This window comes from Oncorhynchus nerka, unplaced genomic scaffold (genome assembly GCF_034236695.1).
Source record: "Oncorhynchus nerka isolate Pitt River unplaced genomic scaffold, Oner_Uvic_2.0 unplaced_scaffold_1719, whole genome shotgun sequence".
NCBI lineage: Eukaryota > Metazoa > Chordata > Actinopteri > Salmoniformes > Salmonidae > Oncorhynchus > Oncorhynchus nerka.
In genome coordinates, this window is record NW_027039604.1 from 55,001 (window position 1) to 64,243 (window position 9,243).

Sequence of the window (9,243 nt, forward strand, 5' to 3'; positions counted from 1 at the left end):
GGACCTGGAGATGGGGAGAGTTACAACTCAGAGTAGAGGAGCTGGAGATGGGGAGAGTTACAACTCAGAGTAGAAGAGCTGGAGATGGGGAGAGTTACAACTCTGTTACAACTCAGAGTAGAGGAGCTGGAGATGGTGAGAGTTACAACTCTGTTACAACTCAGAGTAGAGGCCCTGGAGATGGGGAGAGTTACAACTCAGAGTAGAGGACCTGGAGATGGTGAGAGTTACAACTCAGAGTAGAGGAGGTGGAGATGGGGAGAGTTACAACTCTGTTACAACTACAACTCAGGGTAGAGGAGCTGGAGATGGTGAGAGTTACAACTCTGTTACAACTCAGAGTAGAGGAGCTGGAGATGGGGAGAGTTACAACTCTGTTACAACTCAGAGTAGAGGAGCTGGAGATGGGGAGAGTTACAACTCAGAGTAGAGGAGCTGGAGATGGGGAGAGTTACAACTCTGTTACAACTCAGAGTAGAGGACCTGGAGATGGGGAGAGTTACAACTCTGTTACAACTCAGAGTAGAGGAGCTAGAGATGGGGAGAGTTACAACTCTGTTACAACTCAGAGTAGAGGAGCTAGAGATGGGGAGAGTTACAACTCTGTTACAACTCAGAGTAGAGGAGCTGGAGATGGGGAGAGTTACAACTCAGAGTAGAGGAGCTGGAGATGGGGAGAGTTACAACTCTGTTACAACTCAGAGTAGAGGAGCTGGAGATGGAGAGAGTTACAACTCAGAGTAGAGGACCTGGAGATGGGGAGAGTTACAACTCAGAGTAGAGGAGCTGGAGATGGGGAGAGTTACAACTCAGAGTAGAGGAGCTGGAGATGGGGAGAGTTACAACTCTGTTACAACTCAGAGTAGAGGACCTGGAGATGGGGAGAGTTACAACTCTGTTACAACTCAGAGTAGAGGAGCTAGAGATGGGGAGAGTTACAACTCTGTTACAACTCAGAGTAGAGGAGCTAGAGATGGGGAGAGTTACAACTCTGTTACAACTCAGAGTAGAGGAGCTGGAGATGGGGAGAGTTACAACTCAGAGTAGAGGAGCTGGAGATGGGGAGAGTTACAACTCTGTTACAACTCAGAGTAGAGGAGCTGGAGATGGGGAGAGTTACAACTCAGAGTAGAGGAGCTGGAGATGGTGAGAGTTACAACTCAGAGTAGAGGAGCTAGAGATGGTGAGAGTTACAACTCAGAGTAGAGGAGCTGGAGATGGGGAGAGTTACAACTCTGTTACAACTCAGAGTAGAGGAGCTGGAGATGGGGAGAGTTACAACTCTGTTACAACTCAGAGTAGAGGAGCTGGAGATGGGGAGAGTTACAACTCTGTTACAACTCAGAGAAGAGGAGCTGGAGATGGGGAGAGTTACAACTCTGTTACAACTCAGAGTAGAGGAGCTGGAGATGGGGAGAGTTACAACTCTGTCTGTTATTTGTTTACCTCTTATGGTGGTCTACACCCCTGGTCAGCTCCACTTAAACCCCCTGAGGCCTTATGAGGCCTGACCAAGCTGTTGAACAGAGTCTTTTAATGCAGTCTTTAACTCATTTGTCAGCTCAAGTCATCTCTGGTGACCATCCTGCCAGGTTAGCTTCGAGTGGAGACCATTAAGACCCAGCATTAGTAGGACAGACATGTCTAGAGTAGAGACCATTAAGACCCAGCATTAGTAGGACAGACATGTCTAGAGTAGAGACCATTAAGACCCAGCATTAGTAGGACAGACATGTCTAGAGTAGAGACCATTAAGACCCAGCATTAGTAGGACAGACATGTCTAGAGTAGAGACCATTAAGACCCAGCATTACATGACCATTAAGACCCAGCATTAGTAGGACAGATGTCTAGAGAGACCATTAAGACCCAGCATTAGTAGGACAGACATGTCTAGAGTAGAGACCATTAAGACCCAGCATTAGTAGGACAGACATGTCTAGAGTAGAGACCATTAAGACCCAGCATTAGTAGGACAGACATGTCTAGAGTAGAGACCATTAAGACCCAGCATTAGTAGGACAGACATTAGAGACCATTAAGACCCAGCATTAGTAGGACAGACATGTCTAGAGTAGAGACCATTAAGACCCAGCATTAGTAGGACAGACATGTCTAGAGTAGAGACCATTAAGACCCAGCATTAGTAGGACAGACATGTCTAGAGTAGAGACCATTAAGACCCAGCATTAGTAGGACAGACATGTCTAGAGTAGAGACCATTAAGACCCAGCATTAGTAGGACAGACATGTCTAGAGTAGAGACCATTAAGACCCAGCATTAGTAGGACAGACATGTCTAGAGTAGAGACCATTAAGACCCAGCATTAGTAGGACAGACATGTCTAGAGTAGAGACCATTAAGACCCAGCATTAGTAGGACAGACATGTCTAGAGTAGAGACCATTAAGACCCAGCATTAGTAGGACAGACATGTCTAGAGTAGAGACCATTAAGACCCAGCATTAGTAGGACAGACATGTCTAGAGTAGAGACCATTAAGACCCAGCATTAGTAGGACAGACATGTCTAGAGTAGAGACCATTAAGACCCAGCATTAGTAGGACAGACATGTCTAGAGTAGAGACCATTAAGACCCAGCATTAGTAGGACAGACATGTCTAGAGTAGAGACCATTAAGACCCAGCATTAGTAGGACAGACATGTCTAGAGTAGAGACCATTAAGACTAGAGTAGAGACCAGCATTAGTAGGACAGACATGTCTAGAGTAGAGACCATTAAGACCCAGCATTAGTAGGACAGACATGTCTAGAGTAGAGACCATTAAGACCCAGCATTAGTAGGGACTAGAGTAGAGACCATTAAGACATTAAGGACAGACATGTCTAGAGTAGAGACCATTAAGTAGGACAGACATGTCTAGAGTAGAGACCATTAAGACCCAGCATTAGTAGGACAGACATGTCTAGAGTAGAGACCATTAAGACCCAGCATTAGTAGGACAGACATGTCTAGAGTAGAGACCATTAAGACCCAGCATTAGTAGGACAGACATGTCTAGAGTAGAGACCATTAAGACCCAGCATTAGTAGGACAGACATGTCTAGAGTAGAGACCATTAAGACCCAGCATTAGTAGGACAGACATGTCTAGAGTAGAGACCATTAAGACCCAGCATTAGTAGGACAGACATGTCTAGAGTAGAGACCATTAAGACCCAGCATTAGTAGGACAGACATGTCTAGAGTAGAGACCATTAAGACCCAGCATTAGTAGGACAGACATGACCATTAAGACCCAGCATTAGTAGGACAGACATGTAGAGACCATTAAGACCCAGCATTAGTAGGACAGACATGTCTAGAGTAGAGACCATTAAGACCCAGCATTAGTAGGACAGACATGTCTAGAGTAGAGACCATTAAGACCCAGCATTAGTAGGACAGACATGTCTAGAGTAGAGACCATTAAGACCCAGCATTAGTAGGACAGACATGTCTAGAGTAGAGACCATTAAGACCCAGCATTAGTAGGACAGACATGTCTAGAGTAGAGACCATTAAGACCCAGCATTAGTAGGACAGACAGTAGGACAGACATGACAGACATAGAGTAGAGACCATTAAGACCCAGCATTAGTAGGACAGACATGTCTAGAGTAGAGACCATTAAGACCCAGCATTAGTAGGACAGACATGTCTAGAGTAGAGACCATTAAGACCCAGCATTAGTAGGACAGACATGTCTAGAGTAGAGACCATTAAGACCCAGCATTAGTAGGACAGACATGTCTAGAGTAGAGACAGCATTTAAGACATGTCCCATTAAGAGCATTAGTAGGACAGACATGTCTAGAGTAGAGACCATTAAGACCCAGCATTAGTAGGACAGACATGTCTAGAGTAGAGACCATTAAGACCCAGCATTAGTAGGACAGACATGTCTAGAGTAGAGACCATTAAGACCCAGCATTAGTAGGACAGACATGTCTAGAGTAGAGACCATTAAGACCCAGCATTAGTAGGACAGACATGTCTAGAGTAGAGACCATTAAGACCCAGCATTAGTAGGACAGACATGTCCAGAGTAGAGACCATTAAGACCCAGCATTAGTAGGACAGACATGTCTAGAGTAGAGAATTCATTAAGACCCAGCATTAGTAGGACAGACATGTCTAGAGTAGAGACCATTAAGACCCAGCATTAGTAGGACAGACATGTCTAGAGTAGAGACCATTAAGACCCAGCATTAGTAGGACAGACATGTCTAGAGTAGAGACCATTAAGACCCAGCATTAGTAGGACAGACATGTCTAGAGTAGAGACCATTAAGACCCAGCATTAGTAGGACAGACATGTCTAGAGTAGAGACCATTAAGACCCAGCATTAGTAGGACAGACATGTCTAGAGTAGAGACCATTAAGACCCAGCATTAGTAGGACAGACATGTCTAGAGTAGAGACCATTAAGACCCAGCATTAGTAGGACAGACATGTCTAGAGTAGAGACCATTAAGACCCAGCATTAGTAGGACAGACATGTCTAGAGTAGAGACCATTAAGACCCAGCATTAGTAGGACAGACATGTCTAGAGTAGAGACCATTAAGACCAGCATTAGTAGGGACAGACATGTCTAGAGTAGAGACCATTAAGACCCAGCATTAGTAGGACAGACATGTCTAGAGTAGAGACCATTAAGACCCAGCATTAGTAGGACAGACATGTCTAGAGTAGAGACCATTAAGACCCAGCATTAGTAGGACAGACATGTCTAGAGTAGAGACCTAAGAGTAGTAGGACAGACATGAGAGTAGAGACCATTAAGACCCAGCATTAGTAGGACAGACATGTCTAGAGTAGAGACCATTAAGACCCAGCATTAGTAGGACAGACATGTCTAGAGTAGAGACCATTAAGACCCAGCATTAGTAGGACAGACATGTCTAGAGCAGAGACCATTAAGACCCAGCATTAGTAGGACAGACATGCCTAGAGTAGAGACCATTAAGACCCAGCATTAGTAGGACAGACATGTTCAGAGTAGAGACCATTAAGACCCAGCATTAGTAGGACAGACATGTCTAGAGTAGAGACCATTAAGACCCAGCATTAGCAGGACAGACATGTCTAGAGTAGAGACCATTAAGACCCAGCATTAGTAGGACAGACATGTCTAGAGTAGAGACCATTAAGACCCAGCATTAGTAGGACAGACATGTCTAGAGTAGAGACCATTAAGACCCAGCATTAGTAGGACAGACATGTCTAGAGAGACCATTAAGACCCAGCATTAGTAGGACAGACATGTCTAGAGTAGAGACCATTAAGACCCAGCATTAGTAGGACAGACATGTCTAGAGTAGAGACCATTAAGACCCAGCATTAGTAGGACAGACATGTCTAGAGTAGAGACCATTAAGACCCAGCATTAGGGACAGACATGTCTAGAGTAGAGACCATTAAGACCCAGCATTAGTAGGACAGACATGTCTAGAGTAGAGACCATTAAGAGCAGCATTATAGGACAGCATTAGAGTAGGACAGACATTAGTAGGACAGACATGTTCAGAGTAGAGACCATTAAGACCCAGCATTAGTAGGACAGACATGTCTAGAGTAGAGACCATTAAGACCCAGCATTAGTAGGACAGACATGTCTAGAGTAGAGACCATTAAGACCCAGCATTAGTAGGACAGACATGTCTAGAGTAGAGACCATTAAGACTCCAGCATTAGTAGGACAGACATGTCTAGAGAGACCATTAAGACCCAGCATTAGCAGGGACAGACATGTCTAGAGTAGAGACCATTAAGACCATTAAGGACAGACATGTCTAGAGTAGAGACCATTAAGACCCAGCATAGTAGGACAGACATGTCTAGGAGTAGAGACCATTAAGACCCAGCATTAGTAGGACAGACATGTCTAGAGTAGAGACCATTAAGACCCAGCATTAGTAGGACAGACATGTCTAGAGTAGAGACCATTAAGACCCCCAGCATTGGTAGGACCAGACATGTCTAGAGTAGAGACCATTAAGACCCAGCATTAGTAGGACAGACATGTCTAGGTAGAGACCATTAAGACCCAGCATTAGTAGGACAGACATGCCTAGAGTAGAGACCATTAAGACCCAGCATTAGTAGAGACCATTGAGACCCACATGTCTAGGTAGAGACCATTAAGACCCAGCATTAGTAGGACAGACATGTCTAGAGTAGAGACCATTAAGACCCAGCATTAGTAGGACAGACATGTCTAGGTAGAGACCATTAAGACCCAGCATTAGTAGGACAGACATGTCTAGAGTAGAGACCATTAAGACCCAGCATTAGTAGGACAGACATGTCTAGAGTAGAGACCATTAAGACCCAGCATTAGTAGGACAGACATGTCTAGAGAAGTTCATTAAGACCCAGAGACCATTAGAGACCCAGCATTAGTAGGACAGACATGTCTAGAGTAGAGACCATTAAGACCCAGCATTAGTAGGACAGACATGTCTAGAGTAGAGACCATTAAGACCCAGCATTAGTAGGACAGACATGTCTAGAGTAGAGACCATTAAGACCCAGCATTAGTAGGACAGACATGTCTAGAGTAGGACATTAAGACCCAGCATAGGACAGACATGTCCTAGAGTAGAGACCATTAAGACCCAGCATTAGTAGGACAGACATGTCTAGAGTAGAGACCATTAAGACCCAGCATTAGTAGGACAGACATGTCTAGAGTAGAGACCATTAAGACCCAGCATTAGTAGGACAGACATGTCTAGACCCAGCATTAGAGACAGACATGTCTAGAGTAGAGACCATTAAGACCCAGCATTAGTAGGACAGACATGTCTAGAGTAGAGACCATTAAGACCCAGCATTAGTAGGACAGACATGTCTAGAGTAGAGACCATTAAGACCCAGCATTAGTAGGACAGACATGTCTAGAGTAGAGACCATTAAGACCCAGCATTAGTAGGACAGACATGTCTAGAGTAGAGACCATTAAGACCCAGCATTAGTAGGACAGACATGTCTAGAGTAGAGACCATTAAGACCCAGCATTAGTAGGACAGACATGTCTAGAGTAGAGACCATTAAGACCCAGCATTAGTAGGACAGACATGTCTAGAGTAGAGACCATTAAGACCCAGCATTAGTAGGACAGACATGTCTAGAGTAGAGACCATTAAGACCCAGCATTAGTAGGACAGACATGTCTAGAGTAGAGACCATTAAGACCCAGCATTAGTAGGACAGACATGTCTAGAGTAGAGACCATTAAGACCCAGCATTAGTAGGACAGACATGTCTAGAGTAGAGACCATTAAGACCCAGCATTAGTAGGACAGACATGTCTAGAGTAGAGACCATTAAGACCCAGCATTAGTAGGACAGACATGTCTAGAGTAGAGACCATTAAGACCCAGCATTAGTAGGACAGACATGTCTAGAGTAGAGACCATTAAGACCCAGCATTAGTAGGACAGACATGTCTAGAGTAGAGACCATTAAGACCCAGCATTAGTAGGACAGACATGTCTAGAGTAGAGACCATTAAGACCCAGCATTAGTAGGACAGACATGTCTAGAGTAGAGACCATTAAGACCCAGCATTAGTAGGACAGACATGTCTAGAGTAGAGACCATTAAGACCCAGCATTAGTAGGACAGACATGTCTAGAGTAGAGACCATTAAGACCCAGCATTAGTAGGACAGACATGTCTAGAGTAGAGACCATTAAGACCAGCATTAGTAGGACAGACATGTCTAGAGTAGAGACCATTAAGACCCAGCATTAGTAGGACAGACATGTCTAGAGTAGAGACCATTAAGACCCAGCATTAGTAGGACAGACATGTCTAGAGTAGAGACCATTAAGACCCAGCATTAGTAGGACAGACATGTCTAGAGAGACCATTAAGACCCAGCATTAGTAGGACAGACATGTCTAGAGTAGAGACCATTAAGACCCAGCATTAGTAGGACAGACATGTCTAGAGTAGAGACCATTAAGACCCAGCATTAGTAGGACAGACATGTCTAGAGTAGAGACCATTAAGACCCAGCATTAGTAGGACAGACATGTCTAGAGTAGAGACCATTAAGACCCAGCATTAGTAGGACAGACATGTCTAGAGTAGAGACCATTAAGACCCAGCATTAGTAGGACAGACATGTCTAGAGTAGAGACCATTAAGACCCAGCATTAGTAGGACAGACATGTCTAGAGTAGAGACCATTAAGACCCAGCATTAGTAGGACAGACATGTCTAGAGTAGAGACCATTAAGACCCAGCATTAGTAGGACAGACATGTCTAGAGTAGAGACCATTAAGACCCAGCATTAGTAGAGACAGACATTGTAGGACAGACTAGAGTAGAGACCATTAAGACCCAGCATTAGTAGGACAGACATGTCTAGTTAATAAGACCAGCATTAGTAGGACAGACATGTCTAGAGTAGAGACCATTAAGCATTAGTAGGACAGACATGTCTAGAGTAGAGACCATTAAGACCCAGCATTAGTAGGACAGACATGTCTAGAGTAGAGACCATTAAGACCCAGCATTAGTAGGACAGACATGTCTAGAGTAAGACCCAGCATTAGTAGGACAGACATGTCTAGAGTAGAGACCATTAAGACCCAGCATTAGTAGGACAGACATGTCTAGAGTAGAGACCATTAAGACCCAGCATTAGTAGGACAGACATGTCTAGAGTAGAGACCATTAAGACCCAGCATTAGTAGGACAGACATGTCTAGAGTAGAGACCATTAAGACCCAGACTAGGGACAGAGTAGAGACCATTAAGACCCAGCATTAGTAGGACAGACATGTCTAGAGTAGAGACCATTAAGACCCAGCATTAGTAGGACAGACATGTCTAGAGTAGAGACCATTAAGACCCAGCATTAGTAGGACAGACATGTCTAGAGTAGAGACCATTAAGACCCAGCATTAGTAGGACAGACATGTCTAGAGTAGAGACCATTAAGACCCAGCATTAGTAGGACAGACATGTCTAGAGTAGAGACCATTAAGACCCAGCATTAGTAGGACAGACATGTCTAGAGTAGAGACCATTAAGACCCAGCATTAGTAGGACAGACATGTCTAGAGTAGAGACCATTAAGACCCACCCAGCATGTCTAGAGTAGAGACCATTAAGACCCAGCATTAGTCTAGATGTCTAGAGTAGAGACCATTAAGACCCAGCATTAGTAGGACAGACATGTCTAGAGTAGAGACCATTAAGACCCAGCATTAGTAGGACAG